Source organism: Cyclopterus lumpus, chromosome 20 (genome assembly GCF_009769545.1).
Source record: "Cyclopterus lumpus isolate fCycLum1 chromosome 20, fCycLum1.pri, whole genome shotgun sequence".
In the NCBI taxonomy this organism is placed as follows: Eukaryota; Metazoa; Chordata; class Actinopteri; order Perciformes; family Cyclopteridae; genus Cyclopterus; species Cyclopterus lumpus.
Window position 1 is genome coordinate 2,606,096 of NC_046985.1, and position 23,232 is coordinate 2,629,327.

A 23,232-nucleotide genomic window follows, 5' to 3' on the forward strand; every position below is an offset into this window, starting at 1 on the left:
CCAGGCTGCTGGCCTTGAAGTCACAGCGGACCACGTGCCTTGTCTGGGACGTCGCGGGTCTCGAATTGCGGACTTTGAAGGAGGCGTGCCCCCGAAATGGAACGCAGCCGCGCGAGATCACATTGAAATCTGTCTGTTCTGCACCACAGCAGTCTGACTCTTTGCTAACGGAGACGACTGGCGTTGAACCGATTCATGCGTTAGCGTTAGCAAGTAACTCTAACGGTTCGTGGGTTAATACAAGTGTTAGCACTTAGCATATTTTACCACAAGTCTGTGGGGACTCGACTTGGTACCCGGAGGGCCACATGTTCAAGTGGACCAAGTACAGTATGTATGGAGAGGGTTTACATTTCCAAGCAGGGCTGGACTATTAGCCGTTTCTCGTGCAAACTCGTTGAGCGGCGGCAGAGCGAGAGCGTAGGGACCTCTTAGCCGACACCAAGCTGCAACGAGCTCACATTACTGGCTGGAAATAGATCGTGGAACACCAAAAACAAAAAACAACAAGATTTAAGAAGAGACGGTGCACATTCATTGACATGAGCCATCATTTAAATGTGCCAGATTTAGCCATACAGTCTGCAGTCCCTGTGCGTTGGACAAGATACATTTCAATAATCAGCAGTTAGCATGGTTAGCTAGAGTAAACGAGAAAGGGCAGTTAAAGGGTAATACAACCTGTAAAGCATGTTGTTGAGATCATAGTGGGACCAAAAGGCTTTTACTCACTCAGATGCAAACATATGCTTATTGTTGTAGAGCCTATGTTTAATGTGCTTTTGTACAGAAAATGTGTACACAAGGCAATCTTCTGTCTATCATTGTGTACTTAATGAGTCAGAGCAGAGTAATGAGCTGGGGTTACGAACCTACAGTCTGGTTCACAGTCAAGAGCAGCAGCCGATGCACATGGAGTTCGCTCCAGACGACGTCATGAACAATGGCGTGAACCGTGTTAAAGGTGTTGCACGAGTTTGGACCAAATGTTTCATTCTTTAAACCTGTATCACCACTGAACAATAATCCACAAAACAATGGACAAAAAGAAAGATCAAATGTGCACCGCTGTGCCTTGAATGTAGACAGGCAAGTTGTGTGTCGTCCATGGGATGCAAAAATAAAAATAAATACAAAATAATAATACAAAAAAAAGCTAAAAGTCTTCTTCTGGAACACCGTTTGTGTGCCTTAGAAGGACGTTTTGTTAGTGTGAGCAAAAACAAACAAATGTAATAAATTTGTTTGCTGAAGCCACTTTGAAACAATATGTGCAAAAAGCCGGGGACGACGATGAAGACATCTCCACATGGACCGGTCCCTGACGTTCATAGCAGATGTGCACAGTCACATCTCTAACTCGGGATGTATGCAAGAAGAAGGGGGGGGGGTGGGGGGGGTGAATGAGCAGTGCCGTTATCTATTCATTCAACACAAATGTCTTCGCAAATGCCACACGAGAAACCAGAAATAAAAAAATAAAAAAACCGCTCCATCTGCATACTTATGAAGACATCTCCGTAAAAGGTTAACAAGACTTTATCCAAAGAGCCGACGAGACACGACGCGGGCCGCGTTTATTAGGACGAAGACGGCCCGCCGCCGCGCGCCGGGGTTATCGACAGCAAATTTATACAATCTGTGAGATTTCACGAGAGTAAACAGAAGTGACCTTACGGCAGCTCCCGTGGCAAATTGAGTTTAATGCGTTCCAGATAGGTGACGATAAGTGTGTTTAGTACCTCGGGGTTTTTAGAATGCAGACGATGCGCCGGAGCAATCTCTAAGAATAGTGTTGCCGTCAAAAAAAAAAAAGCTCAGGCGGCAATCATAGCCGTGTCTTTTCCTCTGTCAACATGTTCGGGGGAGAAAAGCAAGACACTGTGGCAGTGATGGGATTTCACAAACTTCCCAGCGATTACCCGTCAATCAAACTCTTTCCAGTGCTTTGTTTTGGTTTTTTTTTTAATGGGATTTTTTGTTGTTGTTGTTTATACTGTCAGGTCGTTTAAAAAAAAAAAAACCTGGGCTCGTTGACTTTATCCAAAGTTCAGTCGTTCCCCTTAACTCGGTTCTTTCGGTATGAAGAGAACCGGATACCATGTTCCCGAGATGATACCCCATTAATCTGATGGGAAGTGGCTCGTCGGGCGCCCGTGGACAGCCGTTAAGAAGTATGCAATGCTATATTTTTATTGGACGTAATGGCGACAAGTTGTTATAATACAGTTCCGCACACATCACATTTATTGTCTCAAATCTGTTTCTTCTGTGCATGAGGAAAGATTTTTTGCAGGCCATCACATGAAACACTTCGGAGACCATGCAGCTCTGTTCCTGGAGGCTCTTCTCAGATCCACAACCCCGTCTCCTACTACATTACGCTCCCGTACAACTAAACCTATTACGTTTTTTTTTTACGGTTCCCTCGGATGATTGTCGACAGTTCGGCTTCATCGTGTGGGAACATCATTCTAGGAGACGGGGCTGCTGATCCAAGGCCTGCTGGTTTTTGTCAACGCCATCAACAGTTAGGATTTCGCCGCCGTTCAGCACCGACAAAGACCATCACTCTTCATGCATTGTCATTCAAGTCAAGATCGAAAAGCATCCTAAAACGGAGGTCAGGTATCCTCTGCTTTCTAATTCGTGATGAAACAAAGGACTCAAGAGGAAGTAACCAACGAGAAGAATACTTCTGGAGCTGGGGGGGAAAAGGTTCCGAGACAGCAGCTGTAGGAACTCCTGTACGAAAGTGATGCTTCTCAGTGCATCATCTCCCTCACAGATGAAACAATTTATCCCATTACCTCCCCCGCACGCTGCCAAATGTTCTGCCTTTAATCACTTCTGCAACAGAAGGAAAAAGTAATCAGATGTGGAGGAATATTGTCCTCATTAACCTTCGATCGAAGCTCCACTCAAAAGACAGACTGCTAGCCAGACTTGCTAAATTAAAAAACGGTTTACTTGGACTGAAGGAGTCTCCGCCGAGTGATTTCCCCCCCCCACTTTTTGTTTTCAAGTTGAATGCAATCTAGGCTCGGTTGGAATAACTTCAAGAGAGCAACCATTCACAATCAATTCTATTAAGTATCCTGAATGCTCAAAAGGCACCCAGAAAGGTTTAAAAGGTTGCAAAGAGAGTCGAAACAACTCCTCAAGCTCCCTTTGTCGTCGTCTCTTTGACATTTCAAATAATTATTCTCCGTGTGAAGTCTAGCCTACTTAAGAAATTAAACCCGTCTCGCAAACATCTCGAATGTGAATGTTTATGAGACTGTCTGAGTCTTCAAGCCACAGCGAAGACGAAAACATCGGCGTTGTGAATCCCCCCTCCCCCCCCCCCCCCCGTTAATGTCGGTCTGCAGGGAAGATTCTCATCAACCAACCAGGCGACGGCGACATGAATATTGTTATTTACTGAGCCGACGATGCAAGACGGCACTGTCATTGTCAGCCGGATAGATATGACCTGTAATTTCTCCACAGCAGAGCAAAACAATCAGTAGTTATCTCGGGCGGGGGAGATTAATGCGAGTGGAGCGTGCTTCTTTGTGTCCGTCCGAGGCTAATTGTGCTACGCGGGCACACGACTTGGTGAGTCATAATGTGCAATCTGTATGAAGTATGACGTGTCTCACAAGGCAACTTTGAACCAATTGCCTGTTTGCATTAAAATGTGTCTTTACAGTCTTTATTAGTTTGTAGACGGCGTTGTGGTCGGCGCAGACACACCTGGCAGAGTTTCCAGTCGCATCCATAGATATATGATGATTTGAAAAGGTGGATGTAATAGCAATTTGTTCATTTTGTAAATATTAAAGACCTGAGCTATAAATCAGCAAATTGATAGCAGCATATATATTGTTCTTTTAATAAGGAAATATAATAATATATACTATCTTTCCTTCCCTTGTCTTTTTGAGCCTTTAATAAACAACATGACACTTAAGCTTGAGTCGGCCCTTTTCCCCTTATCTTGACTTCCATACTGTCCTCGCTCAATGAAGTCCAAGGTTTACAACTCCATAAAGCCAGAGGCCCTTATAAAGATAACTATCCGTGCAAATATTATTTTTTCTAGACCCCACTTGCCTCGTAGCCACAGGGCGTCGGCTGATATCACACACTGGGTGTAATACCTTGCATTTAAAGGCATATACCGCTCGCCGTGAGCGTGCATCATCTTCCTCATCTTCAAGGCTTGTGTGTTAGTAATCTGCACACGCAGGGATGGGCTCCTGCATGGAAGCGCTCCACTTCCCGTATACGCCCGAGGATACGACGAGGGGGGGGGGGGGTGTGGGGGTACAGAGTGAAGGACCGACCATACGTGTGGAAAATACATTTCTATCTGAGCGCAGGTCTGCAACCGTGTGACAGGCCTCTGTGTTCAGCCCGGGCTAAACGGATGATGAAATGAAGCCAGATGGGAAGAGAACAAAACAGCTTCCTGAGTAGGAGGCTATGAACGTCAGGCAAAGTCACAGGAGAGTGCACCGTTTCATACAATAGCGATCTCAATCCCACAAAGAAGAAACAGCAGAGAGAGAAGAAGAAGAAGAAGAGTTGCACTCCAATGGTCACGAGACTCTTGATTTCATGGAGAAAGTCGGATGGAAAAGCAAAAGCTCGACTTCTCTGGGTCTTGACAAGTCTGGGGCCCGTTGTTGTTGTTTTGTGGTGTCTTCATACTCGTACCACTCAGCAGTTTCCCCCCCCGAGACGTGACAACTGGTGTTCCCGGACATTGTTATTTTCTTTAAATCAGACAATAACTTTGTTTGTTTTTCCGTATTCAACTAAATGCCACCGTGTGCCGCGCGGTGCGGTCGAGCGTGATGAACGCCGTCCGCCGTCAGGGGTCACGTCAGCCTTGCGAAGGCGCGCCGTGATTGATATGTAGAACGACTGGCGAGAGCTCTCCGTGTGACATCATCTCTCGTCTCATCAGATTGTGATGGATGGAGCCGGTCGACGAAGGTCGGGATCCTGATATTTGGGGGGGGGGAGAGAGATTAATGCGCCTTAATAAACCAGTCACAGCGAACGCCAGTCCGACACACACTTTCATAAAATGCCAGAGGTTAACGTGCGTCTTTGCAAAGCTTTTTTGCTTCCACTGTTCATCAAATGGCGAGGGTCAGGTGAGCGGCGCACGCCGGGGAAACTCTCGCCTTCCCAGTCCTTCACACGCCATAAACCCCATCCACCCCCCCACCCCCACCGCTGATCCCCATGTGATCCAGTCACCATTGTCTCCTTAGCATGGAGACGATTGCCCTTCTTTTCAGCCGAGTGTGACACACGGAGCAGCTCTACAAACTCAGAAATCAGGGAGGGATACACAAAGGTCACCGGCTGACAGGACGAAGACATATTGTGCCCCGAGGAGATCCTCTGAGGAGTTACTGCAAGTTACTCATTTTTTTTATTTTTCACCCTCCTCGGTTTGCACATTGAGGAAAATCCACCATTAGTATTCAAGGACAACAGTCATGCTTCAAAAGTCATTTGAATAGGGTGCGATTTCTTTGGCTTTCAAGCTTCATTAATGACAATTGCTGCAGGCAATAGCATATTATGAGTTTACTGCTTCATAGCAATGGAGTGCACGCTGTTGGACATTATTGTTGGGCTATAAATTGTGCTACGGGACATTCAGAAGAAAAAATAAATAATCAATGTGTGTGTGAAAGAAAATAATCGGTCACATATTTCAAGGGACAATAAACGACGTTTTTCTGCCACAAAGTTAGTCAACATTGGCCATGTGACAGGATTTATTTAGGGCTTATTTGACATAAAAAAACATAAACACTCAAGTCACTTCATTTCCACTCAGAAGCCTTCCTTGTTGAAGGCAACTATCAAATATCCTCGAGAGTTGTTTCGCTGAACTCGTGCGGCTGTGAAAGTTTTTTTTTTAAACGTGGGAAATCGGATTTGCGAGAATATCCAAACGCTCACTCCCCAAACACCTCTCATTATGCGCCGCGTCACGACGATTAATGAGAACGCGTGATGGAAACATGACATGAATGCTCGCCGCGGGCGCCCAGAGACGCTCGTTCACACGCGTTGGCCCCGCACACTAATAATTCAGTGATTCATGAACCCGTCAGACAGGAGAGGTGCGTGTTCAACACCGAGCAGCGAGTTTCACCAGCTGCCCGGAGCCTCAGGGGGGAGCGCATGAGATGAGGCGCTCCATGTGTGAGGAGGAGGAGGAGGTGGAGGAGAAAGGGAAGCGTGAGAGAAGACGTTAGGAGGGAGAGAAGGTGAGATTGTGAAAGAGAGACGAGAGACTTACAGCAGGGTGAGGTGAGAGGAGAAGGAAGGAGGAGACAAGGTGAGACCAGGGGCGCTAACGGATGACCTTGTCGTGGTTACTCGTGCATTCACTTCACTTCGTAGGACCAGGTGAGGGGGAGTGAGTCAGGACGTGGTGTTAGGACCAGGTGAGGGGGAGTGAGTCAGGACGTGGTGTTAGGACCAGGTCAGGGGGAGTGAGTCAGGACGTGGTGTTAGGACCAGGTGAGGGGGAGTGAGTCAGGACGTGGTGTTAGGACCAGGTCAGGGGGAGTGAGTCAGGACGTGGTGTTAGGACCAGGTGAGGGGGAGTGAGTCAGGACGTGGTGTTAGGACCAGGTGAGGGGGAGTGAGTCAGGACGTGGTGTTAGGACCAGGTGAGGGGGAGTGAGTCAGGATGTGGTGTTAGGACCAGGTGAGGGGGAGTGAGTCAGGACGTGGTGTTAGGACCAGGTGAGGGGGAGTGAGTCAGGACGTGGTGTTAGGACCAGGTGAGGGGGAGTGAGTCAGGACGTGGTGTTAGGACCAGGTCAGGGGGAGTGAGTCAGGACGTGGTGTTAGGACCAGGTGAGGGGGAGTGAGCCAGGACGTGGTGTTAGGACCAGGTGAGGGGGAGTGAGCCAGGACGTGGTGTTAGGACCAGGTGAGGGGGAGTGAGTCAGGACGTGGTGTTAGGACCAGGTCAGGGGGAGTGAGTCAGGACGTGGTGTTAGGACCAGGTGAGGGGGAGTGAGCCAGGACGTGGTGTTAGGACCAGGTGAGGGGGAGTGAGCCAGGACGTGGTGTTAGGACCAGGTGAGGGGGAGTGAGTCAATACGTGGTGTTAGGACCAGGTGAGGGGGAGTGAGTCAGGACGTGGTGTTAGGGGGAGTGAGTCAGGACGTGGTGTTAGGACCAGGTGAGGGGGAGTGAGCCAGGACGTGGTGTTAGGACCAGGTGAGGGGGAGTGAGTCAGGACGTGGTGTTAGGACCAGGTGAGGGGGAGTGAGCCAGGACGTGGTGTTAGGACCAGGTGAGGGGGAGTGAGCCAGGACGTGGTGTTAGGGGGAGTGAGTCAGGACGTGGTGTTAGGACCAGGTGAGGGGGAGTGAGCCAGGACGTGGTGTTAGGACCAGGTGAGGGGGAGTGAGTCAATACGTGGTGTTAGGACCAGGTGAGGGGGAGTGAGTCAGGACGTGGTGTTAGGGGGAGTGAGTCAGGACGTGGTGTTAGGACCAGGTCAGGGGGAGTGAGTCAGGACGTGGTGTTAGGACCAGGTGAGGGGGAGTGAGCCAGGACGTGGTGTTAGGACCAGGTGAGGGGGAGTGAGCCAGGACGTGGTGTTAGGACCAGGTGAGGGGGAGTGAGTCAATACGTGGTGTTAGGACCAGGTGAGGGGGAGTGAGCCAGGACGTGGTGTTAGGACCAGGTGAGGGGGAGTGAGCCAGGACGTGGTGTTAGGGGGAGTGAGCCAGGACGTGGTGTTAGGACCAGGTGAGGGGGAGTGAGCCAGGACGTGGTGTTAGGACCAGGTGAGGGGGAGTGAGCCAGGACGTGGTGTTAGGGGGAGTGAGCCAGGACGTGGTGTTAGGACCAGGTGAGGGGGAGTGAGTCAGGACGTGGTGTTAGGGGGAGTGAGCCAGGACGTGGTGTTAGGACCAGGTGAGGGGGAGTGAGCCAGGACGTGGTGTTAGGACCAGGTGAGGGGGAGTGAGCCAGGACGTGGTGTTAGGGGGAGTGAGCCAGGACGTGGTGTTAGGACCAGGTGAGGGGGAGTGAGCCAGGACGTGGTGTTAGGACTAGGTGAGGGGGAGTGAGCCAGGACGTGGTGTTAGGGGGAGTGAGCCAGGACGTGGTGTTAGGACCAGGTGAGGGGGAGTGAGCCAGGACGTGGTGTTAGGGGGAGTGAGCCAGGACGTGGTGTTAGGACCAGGTGAGGGGGAGTGAGCCAGGACGTGGTGTTAGGACCAGGTGAGGGGGAGTGAGCCAGGACGTGGTGTTAGGGGGAGTGAGCCAGGACGTGGTGTTAGGACCAGGTGAGGGGGAGTGAGCCAGGACGTGGTGTTAGGGGGAGTGAGCCAGGACGTGGTGTTAGGACCAGGTGAGGGGGAGTGAGCCAGGACGTGGTGTTAGGACCAGGTCAGGGGGAGTGAGTCAGGACGTATGAATTGAGGTGTTTTATTACAATATTGTAGCTATATAGGCGTCCATAAATCAACCAGCATTATAACTATATATTTTTTTATCAGCATCAAACTTAACGATGCAGAATCTTTAATTCGGATCATCGTCGTTGACGCATTAATTCATAAGCAGCATATCAATGGTGCAAATGGTAAAGTCAGAGCTTATTTTAATGACTTTAACTACTGTTCAATTCATAACATTGCGTCATATTTAGCTCGTTATGTTTTTACAGTCAAATCTAAAATTGAATGAATCAGTAATTTATAGCCGCAGCTTTCAGATAAACATAATGAAGTGAAACTAAATATAATAAAACGCACCTCAAACATGTATTTAATTACAGGATTTCTGACCTGGAATCAATGCGACGGGAAGCAATTCAAATGAATTATGAGACAGAAAATTGGCACCGCTGCTTGTGTGAATCATTTTTTAAATCTTTTTTATTGATTGCTCCTCTTACAATACTAGAAATCTGAATGCTGGGTCAAGGAGATGTCTCAATATGACACTTTTGATCCAGATATATATTATATATTTATTTACTGTCATACTAAACCTGTCAAGTTATTCCTCACTTGACATACAACTACACACACACACACACACACACACACACACACACACACACACACACACACACACAGGCTCATGTAGGGATCACGGTGATAGTGGTCAACTGCTTATGTGGAGCAAAAAAATTAGAATAGGTACAGAATCATTTCTATACAAATGCTACTAAAAAAAAGGGTCCAGCGCTTGGTTTGACCCTTCTGAGCTCCCGTAGAAAAGAAGATGGCGGTGCAACATGGCGGACTCCGTCAAGACGATACGTGGATGTGAAGGGGCTGGTTTCAAAATAGTAACGCAACCATGACACTTCTTCAGGGGACCATACGCTACAGAAAACATGAACGAATATACCATGTTACATAAAGACACACACACACACACACACACAGCGATGGAGGCGCCGGGCGTTCGCCGGGCAGCATTTTAAGCGCATTTGTTCAGACGTGGTGTATCTCCCCTCATTATGGGATGTCGGCCGGCTCCGTGCCGGTGACTGTGTTTTCGTCCTCCAGTCACAACCGTCTTTCTCTCACGCCGCGACCACTGATTTCCCAAACACTGCTCTTGTCACAGTTCCTGGGAGTCCTGTACCTCAGAGAACAGACCCGCTTCTCTCTCTTCCCCAAAGGCCCTAATGGTTCCCCCTGTTTTCTCCTCTTTTTGGGTATTGTGTTTCCCCCCCGTTGCATCCCGAGGCTGTGATGGATGTCATGTTTTAGTTTGTTTGTCCGTGACAGTCGCTATCCAGTTCAGTTACGTAATGGACTTGTTGTTTTAGGCAGAATTGATTTCTACACCTTTCCCCTCTTTCTTGCTGCTCTCAGGTGCATGCAGGATGAGGTGTTACATCACAACGTAACACAGCGCCTGTTCCAGCTGACATCTTGGTTGTGGGTTTGCTCCTCTGAAGGAAGGAGCGAGGGAAGGCTCATAAAGAACAGAACCACCTGCGGGAATATCCCTCTTTCTTTCCTCCGATGTTCAAGTGAGACACTTTTTAAACTATTTAAAGCGAGAGGAGCAAAACGTAATCAATTGTCCTTGATGACCACGGCAGCCATTAAGTGAATTATTAAGAGAGTTGCACACAAGCAGATTGCAGCGCTTTATCATCCGGCCTGCTAATTATGGTGTTAATGATTTTTGTAAAAGTGGAGACCGTTTTCCAGACACAGTGTTGTGGCTACAGGGGAGCAGAAGTCTGGCAGTGACTATCAACGGGGCGTTTATTTTGGAAGTAAAAATAGATTTGTTTTTGCTAACCGAGATGCCAATTTATATTACTCTTTTCAACCTTGACGAAGGGCAGTGCATACGACCAACCCATACTTCCATATTTCCTTTGCCTTTCACAATAAAAGCCCGAGACATGTAATATCTGCACGAGAGTCTTTTGCAAATGTGTGTTCTTTATTCATCATGGCCCCTTAAGCAGATTAATATATATATTTATCGCACTTTTACAAGAACCCAGCTACTTTTTTTAGTAACTTTATCAACCAGAGGTACGTCTACGTGCTTAAAATGGTTTGCTATACCTTGGAGACAATATCAAAGCCCCAGAATTCAGTGTGACTCTCTCTCAGCCTCTTACTTTTGTTTGACTTGAGGTTTTGTTCATGCACTTCCTGTTTCCTCACGCATTCATATATACACGACTGATCCGATCGGTTGGACTTATTTCCCGAACTCTTCTTCAGCGAGTTACTGAGGCTCTCGAGTTATTTTATTTTTATATAGGCTATAGGTTCTGTTCTCTAGAGTGGGAGTGTGGCACAATGTTGCCCTGCAAAAATAAATCAATACATAAAATATCATACTGTTTTGGACTTTTTTAGATAACATTTCTGATCAAATTGCGCCTCTTTAGCTCCAGATTTCTTTAAATGTTCTTTTTTGACTACATTATGTAGTGTCACTGTACACAATATCACTGTAATCACTGGTCTGTGATCTTTACTAGCCTTATAAATGCCACGGTTGGGCCCTTTGCATAAAACAATATAAAACAATGTGGGTATGAAACGCTCGTCACACTGTCAACACGTGAAAAAGGTCCATGTGTTCACGCCACCGCAGAGGGAACATGATCTCACCGGCACTGCTATGAGGGTGCACTTGTTTTTCGAGTACTGGCTGAGAGGAAATGATAAATAATGGAGGCCGGTAGCTGATGTTGTCAGTGAGAAACGGGATGTGGGGAGGGGGGGTCACATTGAGCACCAGCAGCAGGTGCAGCAGGGTCAACTACAGAGCGGTGAATATTCCCGGTCCTGCTTCTGTATCACGGAGCCTGTGAACCAACAGTGTGCCGTTAACTGCCCCCCCCCCCCCCCCCCCTGTTGCGTGAGAACAAGAGGACCTACCGTCACCAACCGACCCCGCACTCTGCAGAGTCCTGGAGAACAGGCTGATGGAGTTGTCAGTCTCCACCGCATCACACTTGCTACGGCTTGAATGCAGATGAGCCGTTGACAAATTGCTTTTCGCCAGGAGGTTCACCCTGAGGTAAAAGCCCCAGAGGGGGGGGGGGGGGGGGGGGGGGGTGATTTATAAAGAGGCAAAGACACGTCTTCGTCGGGCCTCCGCCATTGACAGGCGCTTTATCAGCGCCCCGATTGGGTTTCATGGTCAACTGGAAGGCACTGATGCAACAAGAAGAGATTGGCATCCTCTATATTCCCCCCCCCCTCTGCATTGACTCTCTTCATGTCACATGGTACGCGCTGGTTATCAACAAATCAGATTAAAGTAACTTGAAGAATGAATATGAGTAGTTGTCAGTATATATTCAACCCATCCTCAACCAACCCCCCATCTGTGTCATTAAGACGTCAAACAAACACACGGCTTTCCTTTATGTTACGAAGGTAGACTGCCTCCATGTCATAGAACTCCAAATACTATTACATTTCCCAAAGAATATTTGATAACATGTTCCTTAATACTTTAAGTATATTATTATGTGAACTAATAGGAGCAAATGTGCGTCTGAATGGGGATCTGTGTCATAAAATAGATGGTTCATTGTTTCCTTTAAAGTTCTTTTTGCTAATTATAGTTACTAGAATTAAATGTTCCATGTCTCCTTTAAAAAACACTTTTTATGTATATATGGATCTTGAATATGTTTCTATAATTGTTTGGAACATTAGAGTTATCTGGAATGAAGTAAAATCCACATCAGACAACCTTTTATTGTTAGTTTGGATCTTTTCAAGGGATTACGTGAATAATGAAAAGCTTTGAAAAAAGAAAGCTAAAGAACCCCGGCGGAAACCTTTTGGTGTTTTGAAACCCTTTCAAAAACATTGTTTTACAACAAAAAACAACACAAAAAAACCAGATCCATGTCAAAAAGAAGTTTAAGGCACAACAGGCGTGAGTGGCACTTAGTGTCGGCAGAAAACCACAGAAGTAGTAATAGACAGACGGGTTAAAAAGAACTACAAATTAAATAGCTTGCTTCGTTAGAGTTGCCACAAGGTGGCGTGTTTTTGAGCCGTGTATGAAAAGACATAATTACAACAGAGATGGGGGTTGATACCCAAAGCGCGCTCCTTTGAGGTAACGTCTGAAAGAAGCACTTTGAGGACGCACAAAACTTACATGTGCACAATGGGAAGAGGGGGGATCATATTAGAGTCCTCGTTAATGGAGGAGTGGGGATCATAATGAACAAAGGGAATGATAAGGATTATCATTAATGGGCTCGGTGGGAATGCTTTTCACTCGCCTCTTTAGGGCCACTGAAGAGTCTCTCAGCAGACTGTTGTTAATGCGCCATCGGGGCCTGAACGCGGCTAACGATGACACGTCTGCAGTGCTGGCTAACCACTTAGCATTGAACTGCAGGCCCACTTACACGGCCCTCCTCATTTCGTTATTCATAGCGGTGCGTCGGAATATATTTCACGCCATAATACGTCTGTCAAAAATTGATTCTTTTTTTTTTTTTTTTTTTACCGCAAAATTATAGATGATTATGAACGCTTTTTTTTTTCCCCCACTCTCACTTTCTCTCTCTCTCTCTCTCTCTCTCTCTCTGGCAGTGTGAGAATAAATGGGCTCTCATTTCATTCAAAGTGCCTTGAATTTCAAATAACATGACCTTTTTAATATGCCCTCCTATTCCACTGCTGCATGATGGTCCAGCAGGTTTTTGAAAGGTGCAATTGACAGGTGCGCACAATATGCCTCATTCTGGACGGGCATTTTCTTTTTATTGAAATCACTATTTGAATGCGAATGTGTTGCGAGACCCTCAAATGCCCTCCTCAATTTGCATCTCATATGGCGATGAAATGATAATGGCCACTAATTATCTGGTGTTTACAGACAGCTGGAATCTTATTTTCCCTGGCTAGTTTTTATCTGGAGTAAAATATACAGAAATATACATTTCCAAAGGACTGCCTATTCAAAGACCTCCCAATATGAAATGCAATATTTCATGGCTCATTTGCCTACTTTACACCTTCCTGCTAGAAGCATACATTTGAGGTAAACAAACATTTTTATTTTGGTATAATTATGTTTTTTTTGTGTCCCTCCACACAACTTAACCAACACAACTTATTATATATTAACTTAAAGTATATTGTCCTTAATAAACCCACGTATGCAAGTTATCTAACAAACAAACACGCTTATTTTGACCCAAAACACAATATATATTTTGTTCCTGTACAGCAGATCTACAAAGCAAGGGTCCCCAAGGGAGGGGGCCGTCAGTCATTATTTCTTCTTCATCTGGCCCCCTCTTGCCGGGCTGCTCCAATGTTAGGCACTCAAGCTTTATTTACTTGACTTCATTTGTCCCTCGACAATTTAAGCAGGAAATAAAACCTTCACTCAAAATTGAGAGAAATTCCGGGAACGAGGAAAGTGAGATTTTGTGACACGGCGCTATTGCGACATCGAACCCCCGGTCCTGTCTGTTTCCACTCATTCCTCGTTAGCGAATGCCCATTACAATGAGCAGACTTTCTTTTTTAATGCACTAGTATTTGCACGTTAAAGCACATTTAACTCAATTCCGTCCTCCGTGCGGGTGATTTCCAATAATTAATAAGCTGTCTGCTCAGCATTGCTGCCGTTCCACCGCCGTCGGTGACGCTGATGAAGAGCCGGAGGCGAAAAAGCGTGCATCTTCCCGTGTAGCCCCGTCGCCATGGTGACCGCTCGCGCATTGCATCGGGGGTTAGAGGAAATGAATGACAACGAGAGGGAAAACAAAGGGTCAGTGCAATTAACCCCGTAGATGTGCTCACCATGCGGGAGTTCCTGCAGACGCCGCGGCGACCGCAGCCTTTAATTGGTCGAGGCGAGGTGTTGTGCATAATATGCTGATGTTTGAAGCTTAAAGGGCCGTTGTGTCAACATGGAATTACACGCCCATTAATTAATCGTGCTAATTTCAATTATGCAAGGGAACTAGATCCGAACTGGTAAGAGTTACTCTTTTTTTTTTATAACGGAAAAGAGAAAAAGGGGGTCGCGTTCGCAGCGATGTTCCGTATTACATTTGTTTGTTTTGAATGAGTCATCCCTTGAAGGCATACAGACCAACTACAACAACACTTCGTGGGGGATCTATAAGCAGAAATGCATTAATACCCATGAATATGTTTTCATTCCTGTGTAAATCACCTGCAACTAAGAATCGTCGTGTTTTAACAATGGCAGCAGATCCTCTGCCATGTTCCTACAGCAGCCTAGAAGGGACAAACCAAACCCCTTTTGCATTGGTACATCACTCGGAGCCGGCCACCAAAGCGGTTGTCATTACAGTAAAGATGGCCGATGAGAGAGTCCAAACGGCGTCACCGAGGCTTTGGAAAGGAAGCGGAGGGGTTGCAATACACAACCACACCTCTAGGTGGCACCTCCTCCCGCACGCGGTGCCTTTAAGTCGTCCGCCTCATCTCACGGGAGGCAGAAACGACAGCTGGAAAACCTGCCACTGAAATATGTGGAATAATAGGATATGTCATAATGAGAGCAAATGCCAGTCGATTGGCTGGGAACTTGAGTGTGAGTGCAGGTGTAAAAAAACAACAACAACAACAACAAATACAGGCGCTCTTTGAATCCAAAGACATATCATGAGACCAAATAGGAGAAAAGGTTAGACGTGTACTCAGCTGTGTGATCAATAAGTCATAAATACTGAGGCACGCGGTGGGTTTGCAAAAATTAAACAGCCTTTAAATAAACGTCTTCGGGGCGCGTGAGAACAGATGCACCAAGGCTGCTATTGGCACACACACACACACGCACACACACACACACACACACACACACACACCTCAAGTGATCTGGAGAATATGTTGACGTGTCGAGTAATCCTTTGTGTCCTTTTAAGCTCAAATGAACAATAAAAAAAAGTTCTCTGTACTTTTGTGAGGCACTGACACAGTGTTATTGTTTTGCACTGATTCATTAGCGCGCTGGAATAAACGTGTCGGGTGTGTGTGTGTGTGTGTGTGTGTGTGTGTGTGTGTGTGTGTCATCTCCTCCAGACTCATAATGGGAGCCGGGTGCTTTTAGTGGTGAAGAGATTATGTTTGATATTCATCTCCACTGTTCCATCATCTAAAGCCAAAAACCCTCTGAATGCTAACGCGCTCGGGCCGTGAGATCCCGAGTTCAAGTGAGCTCTCAAAAAAAATTAAAATTAAAATTACACCTGGCGTGCCCTCCCCCCTTCATAATGCATCACATGGATGCAAGTGCATGTTTGACTTTTTGATATTCGGGATGCGTGGAAATGCCTTGAAATGCAACATGCATGATGCGTTCAATCAAAGCACACACACACACACACACACACACACACACACACACTAACTGGTAATCCTGCCAATCAAGACTTAAGGCTTTGAAAAAAAAAGAAAGAAAAGAAGATATGCTCAAATGTCTTTATATAATTAAACCGTAAAATCAATTTGCACCTATATGCACGGTTTGGTCCCGTTGAGCTGCTTTGGAATAATTTACCGCAACAAAAAAAAAAAGAGTAAGCTCTCCACTGACGACAGCAGCTCGAGTGCCGACGGACGTTTTCATGAACTCAAACATCGTAATGTGTTTTCTTTCAGGTTTAAGGATCTCATACATAGTCAGAAATGTTATGTATTTCCTTCTGTTATTCTTCCACGTCAGCTGTCAAAGTTCAAAGCTTTTGAAATATTTTCCCGGAGTCTCTTTGAAGAAATTTACATTTTACATGCTCCCCGTTGATTGAAATGCAATCGGACAGAGTACGTCTGCGTCTGCACAACAAAGGGAGAACCGCAACGCGCCGAGTAAATATAATATACGGCCATTAAAAGAAAAAGAACACGGGAGAAGTTGGAATAATTTCTGCTGGAGTTATTCACGATTCGGTAACACCTTGCCCACCTCTCATCGCCAGTGGCGAAATCGACGGCTTTTCTTCCGCACGCATCAACTTTGTTGTTGTTGTTGTTGTTGTTTGACTTCCGGGTTGAAAGGCTGACAGCTGCAAGATTATTATTATTATTGTTATTCCCCAGAATTGGTAACGTTAAGTCTCCTCAACCATCACGAGCCAAAAGTTATCACCCGTTAGACTTCAGTGAGTTCATTCACTGGTGTGTAGAAGGGAACAGACACGTGCACGGCGAAGGGAACAGACACGTGCACGGCGAAGGGAACAGACACGTGCACGGCGAGGGGAACAGACACGTGCACGGCGAAGGGAACAGACACGTGCACGGCGAAGGGAACAGACACGTGCACGGCGAAGGGAACAGACACGTGCACGGCGAGGGGAACACACGTGCACGGCGAGGGGAACACACACGTGCACAGCGAAGGGAACAGACACGTGCACGGCGAAGGGAACACACACGTGCACGGCGAAGGGAACAGACACGTGCACGGCGAAGGGAACAGACACGTGCACGGCGAAGGGAACAAACACGTGCACGGCGAAGGGAACAGACACGTGCACAGCGAAGGGAACAGACACGTGCACGGCGAAGGGAACACACACGTGCACGGCGAAGGGAACAGACACGTGCACGGCGAAGGGAACAAACACGTGCACGGCGAAGGGAACAGACACGTGCACGGCGAAGGGAACAGACACGTGCACAGCGAAGGGAACAGACACGTGCACGGCGAAGGGAACACACACGTGCACGGCGAAGGGAACAGACACGTGCACGGCGAAGGGAACCGACACGTGCACGGCGAAGGGAACAGACACGTGCACGGCGAAGGGAACAGACACGTGCACAGCGAAGGGAACAGACACGTGCACGGCGAAGGGAACACACACGTGCACGGCGAAGGGAACAGACACGTGCACGGCGAAGGGAACAGACACGTGCTGACGAAGGGAACAGACACGTGCACAGCGAAGGGAACAGACACGTGCACGGCGAAGGGAACACACACGTGCACGGCGAAGGGAACAAACACGTGCACGGCGAAGGGAACAGACACGTGCATGACGAAGGGAACAAACACGTGCACGGCGAAGGGAACAGACACGTGCACGGCGAAGGGAACAAACACGTGCACGGCGAAGGGAACAAACACGTGCACGGCGAAGGGAACAGACACGTGCACGGCGAAGGGAACACACACGTACACGGCGAAGGGAACAAACACGTGCACAGCAAAGGGAACAGACACGTGCACGACGAAGGGAACACACACGTGCACGGCGAAGGGAACAGACACGTGCACGGCGAAGGGAACAAACACGTGCACGGCGAAGGGAACAGACACGTGCACGGCGAAGGGAACAGACACGTGCACAGCGAAGGGAACAGACACGTGCACGGCGAAGGGAACACACACGTGCACGGCGAAGGGAACAGACACGTGCACGGCGAAGGGAACACACACGTGCACGGCGAAGGGAACAGACACGTGCACGGCGAAGGGAACAAACACGTGCACGGTGAAGGGAACAGACACGTGCACGGCGAAGGGAACAGACACGTGCACAGCGAAGGGAACAGACACGTGCACGGCGAAGGGAACACACACGTGCACGGCGAAGGGAACAGACATGTGCACGGCGAAGGGAACAGACACGTGCACGGCGAAGGGAACAGACACGTGCACGGCGAAGGGAACACACACGTGCACGGCGAAGGGAACAGACACGTGCACGGCGAAGGGAACAAACACGTGCACGGCGAAGGGAACAGACACGTGCACGGCGAAGGGAACAAACACGTGCACGGCGAAGGGAACAAACACGTGCACGGCGAAGGGAACACACACGTGCACGGCGAAGGGAACAAACACGTGCACAGCAAAGGGAACAGACACGTGCACGGCGAGGGGAACAGACACGTGCACGGCCCCGGAAGGCTGCGTGCGCTGAGCGCTCCTCATTGAGACGTCCGGGATCAAAGTGCGCCGCAGCGACCGCCGGCTACAGATGCAGCGTGAGCCTCGTGCTACGAGACGCCGCCGGCTACTGTGTCCAAGCTCATAACACAGTGAAAGAAAGAAATAGGCTCACACACACACACACACACACACACGGACACACACAGGGACACACACACGGACACACACACACACACACATCAAATGCCTGCACACACCCTTCAAACAGACAGCCACACACACACAAGCTGTAATCCCGTCCCTCTTAGCCTGCTGTGTGTTTTTTTGGGGTTCTAAATGCTTGGGCCCATCTCAACAGCAGATGGGGGACGGGGGTGGGGGGGGGGCACAGCGGGTGTTCCCCTGTGCCACACAAGTAGCACCAGTGGAGATGGATGTTGTTGGAGCCTTAATGTATGCGGGCTAGGCAAAAGGAATCAAACTCGCACCAGAATGAATGAATTGTCGGGCTCATCCCCGGCGCCCCGGGTCGTCCGCGTGGAGGTCCGCTCGGCTCGGGAGCCGGAGATTAGATTCCTGCTTTCATCTGGATCCGGCCTAATGACCGTCGGTGCTCGTGGACCCGCGCGAAACACGTGTCCTTTCTGTCTCCTCATGTGAAAATGAGATATGTTTCCATGCAGCATCGTTCGTATATTTTTCCCCCTCCTCCTCTTATTCTGGTGGAATCGTTTCTTCATCCCTTACTTGATATCCGTCAAGACGGCTCCAACGTCTGCTTCCCCTCTCGGGGGGGGGGGCGCCACATGTTCACCGCATTTATGAAAAGTCGGACATGTAGGATTCAGATTGCGAGCCTGCCGGATGCATTCATTCATAAAGTACAAATGAGTGGATTGACACGTGAAGAAACGGATGGTTTGGGGTCACAGTGGCCTTCACACGTGGCCGAGTGGGAACATGCAGGCTGTATGAGAACAGAGGGACCTTGAAGATGAGCTCTCCTGCTCATACATATGTATATATGTATATGTAGATATATATATATATATATATATATATATATATCTCATGTATGAAAACTGGTTCTGAACGACCCCATTAGATAAGCCTCTTTAACGTGTTGCGTAAGACATGTAAGGGGTGAGGTCGCACCCTCTCTACTCAAACCATATCTCATATCAAAGTATTTCAGATTAGTGTTGTAATAATGTGCAAACATGTGTCTGATGGTTTCTTTTTTTAAGTGATCAAAAGTGAAGATTGACCTTTTGATACGCGTGCTTTTCATCAGATAGCATCCATAAAAGTATTCCCCCCGGTGAACAATATTCATACTTTCACACGTCTGACATTTTTTCTTTCTGTTGTTCAAATGAAAGAAATGACGTGTGTGTAGAAATGGCCCCGCGTTGGCAGAGTACCGGGAGGATCCAACGGAGGAGAACCGCGGAACGGCGTAAAGGAACCCGGTGAACTAGAGCGATTCAGAAGAGCCTCGCCGGGGGAGGGAGGAGCCGGCCAGATGGCGGTTTGATCAGCGGCCGCACTGGCAGGAAGAACACCTGGCAGAACCCGCTCGGACTGCGGCGGTCCCCCCAGAGAGAACCAGAGTGGGTCTGGACCACAAGCATTTAGGTTCAAGAGCAGGAACTATTTTGAGGCTGGATTTACAATAAATATTATTTTTAGAGCACTCTCACTCGAGTTAAATGCATAAAAAAGTGTTTCTTTTGGGGCATAAAAATACCCCCCCAAAAAATAAATAATAAAAATAAGCACAACTCATTTAAATATGGCGTGGTTTCATTTATTAAACAAAATAGAACGTGACTTCTAAAAAAAGAAAAAAACACTCTCTGGCGTAGCACCTCTCTATTGAGAGGGACACACCTCCAGTCTTGGCTAATGAAACGCCTGCGCTAAGTGTCCAGGTGAAATCACAGCTGACACTGTGTGTGTGTGTGTGTGTGTGTGTGTGTGTGTGTGTGTGACCAGCTGGTGCCCTGTGATGCTGCCATTCCCCCTGGCCTCTCTCCCAGCCTCTTGGACCAGGCGTGAAGCCGCTGGATGGAGCTTCAGGACCGCCGTCCCCTGTGGAAGCCCGGCTGCCTCTGGTCCAGTGAGCCAATCAAGGTAAACTACTGGTCATCATTCACCCAATCACACACTGATGGGAGGGGCTAACAAGGACACATCGGCGTGGACTAGCAGAGCCGGGGATCGAACCGCCGACCTTCTGATTGAAGGACCAACAGTGCTCCACCACCCACTAACTAACTTGGTCTTCATAAGCAAAATGTGCACAATTTTAATGGGAATTAAACACGGTGATCTTGAGAATTATGAGTCCCCCCCCCCCCCCCATAGACGCCAATGTTTTTTCTGGGCGGTCGCGGCCGCCTGCTGCTCGAACTTTTTATTTCTGGCACTGACTTAAATTTTGCCTTCGAGAAAGTAATTTAACCGAAGCCGTCAATCAAAGAGGGCTTCGTCAATGGAAGACCGTAAATCCCCACGAGGATCAATAAGGTGTAGCTGGACTTGAACCTTAAAAAGGGTCGATCGGACACAAGATACCAGCGATTAGCAGCAAACGGCTTCCACTTGTCCGTCTTTTTCCTTTTTCTCCTGCAGAAGTCAGATTCATCCACGTTTCGGGCGTATTTCTCCTTTAAAGCTCATTCACGTCTGTGGGTCAGTGGAGTCACTCTGATTGGTCGGGGGCGTGTGTCAATCACTCGCCCCCGACCAGCGAGCATCACCACATTTTTTGCCGTCACTCATTCAGTGTAAGTTCATTTCAACAGGCAACAAAATAAAAAAAATTGCTAGAATTCAATAATCCATCACGATGGCGATAAAAAAAGCCTTTATTTGGTTTTCTTTGTCATTGTTTCGGTTTCATTGTCTTTTCATTGTGCCCTTGAGTTGTGTAGTGTTTTTCTAACAGTGCATACATTTCGTTCCACTCTGCTTACTGTCAATCATTTTGACGCCCACGGGGGGGGGGGGGATAACAACAACAACAACAACAACAACAAAAAGTCTTCCACCAGGAAATAATCCCTCAGAAAACATCATCTTAAAAATCTTTGCCTCAGCCTCGTCTCTTTTTGTTTGCGGCACAAATTTGTTTTAGCAGCAGTTGATTTAAATCCAAAGTTTGTGCTTTTAAAAACAACAACTATAGATAGTAAAAAAAAAATGTTGTGTAAAAAAACAAAGGGGGACTTTTGTTTTAACTGTGTTAACTTGAACCGACCGCCCTTGAACTTCCGGCGTCTCTCAGCTGGAGGCCCGACGCCATCTTCCACGTTCCTCCTCCAAGTGCCTCAGGACTCAGAATAAGTGCCAGGCTGTTTACACCACAACAGTGAGAGGAGTTTAATCAGCCCTGAATATACTTCCTGCTGTATTACTAGTAAACTAATACCAGCTTAAGAGTGTATTTCCATTATTACAGTGATGCCCCGCACGCTCACTTTGAAGTGGAGTCTGTGAAAGCCTCTGTAATCTATACTGATTTCTGCAAAGCATGTTTTACTGTGAGAAATAGCGAAGATAGAAACGTGGGATGTAGAACCCTTTGAAGCCCGACCGACTAACACTTCACACATGAATATAATATAATAATTTTTTTTATTTTTTTAGCTGCTTCTTTCTAATCTTTTTTTTCTTCCCTTCTCCGTCTTTCCGTCATCCGGAGGTCTGCTATCTAACATGTGTCCATAAATCAGTGATGATATGGAACAAAATAAAAAGTGTTGCTTGTGGTGAACAGCAGAACATTCGGGCGCCTCGTGACATTTCTTTCTGAAGTTTCCGGGGGACGTTAGAGGAGAGAAAGGAACATAAAAAAAAACACATTTCATTCCCCTGAAACTAAATGTCATCTCTTTTCAGGGGTCTGTGATAATTGGACCCAAAGATTGGATCAGCGTGAGCTTCTTTTTTAAATATATTTATGTCGTGAATCTTTCACTCTGCGATATTCACAACTTTTTCTGCGTAAAGCACGAACTTTGCGAAAGCATTAAAAGGCCGTCTGAGAGTCGGTTGTGAACGCAAGCCTGTAAATATGATGCCGACCTCAGGATCCACCCAGCCGCGGGTATATTATTACTTATTATTACTCATCTTTGACATGTGTTCTTAATCAACTATTTAAAATAAAGGGCCATAAAAGAAACCATTGAAGTCGCAGCCTTTATTTTTAAACACAGTGAGTGCATCCAGCAGCTGAGTAAAGAGTTATATTTATTATTATTATTGAATGGAGTTGCTGAATAACTAGAGTTAAGGAGACGGGATTTTCAAAAATGGCCGCCGAGGTTTCCTTTTTTTTTTTTAACGATGTGAAACGTGTTTAAAAAAGAAAAAAAAAAGAAACTCGACAAAAATCCGACCTTGAAAACTCACATTTTTTTTGTGCCAAATAACCTTTTGCAAAAGGGAAACTTCCTTAATGGTAACCAGCCGCCAAATAAAGACATATGTTTTGGGTATTTACATTTATTTAAGATGATACATACTATTTGATAGTATGTATCATCTTAAATAAATCAATACACATATACTCAACCGCATGATGTGCCTTCAAACTGGTGTTTCACAGGTTGATCCTGATGGAAGAGAACAACAACGAGTGGAAATCATATCAAAGTCTGTTTGATTTCACACATTTCTCACGTGTACTAAACTAAATTGAGTTAAACCAAACCGTAAACTGAAGTTCAAGATGGATTTTTCTTTCTTCTTTCAGTCCACCTTCAGCCGAAAAGCCAATCAAATATCTCTCCAATACACACGTTTCTCCTTCTAAATCCATGTTGC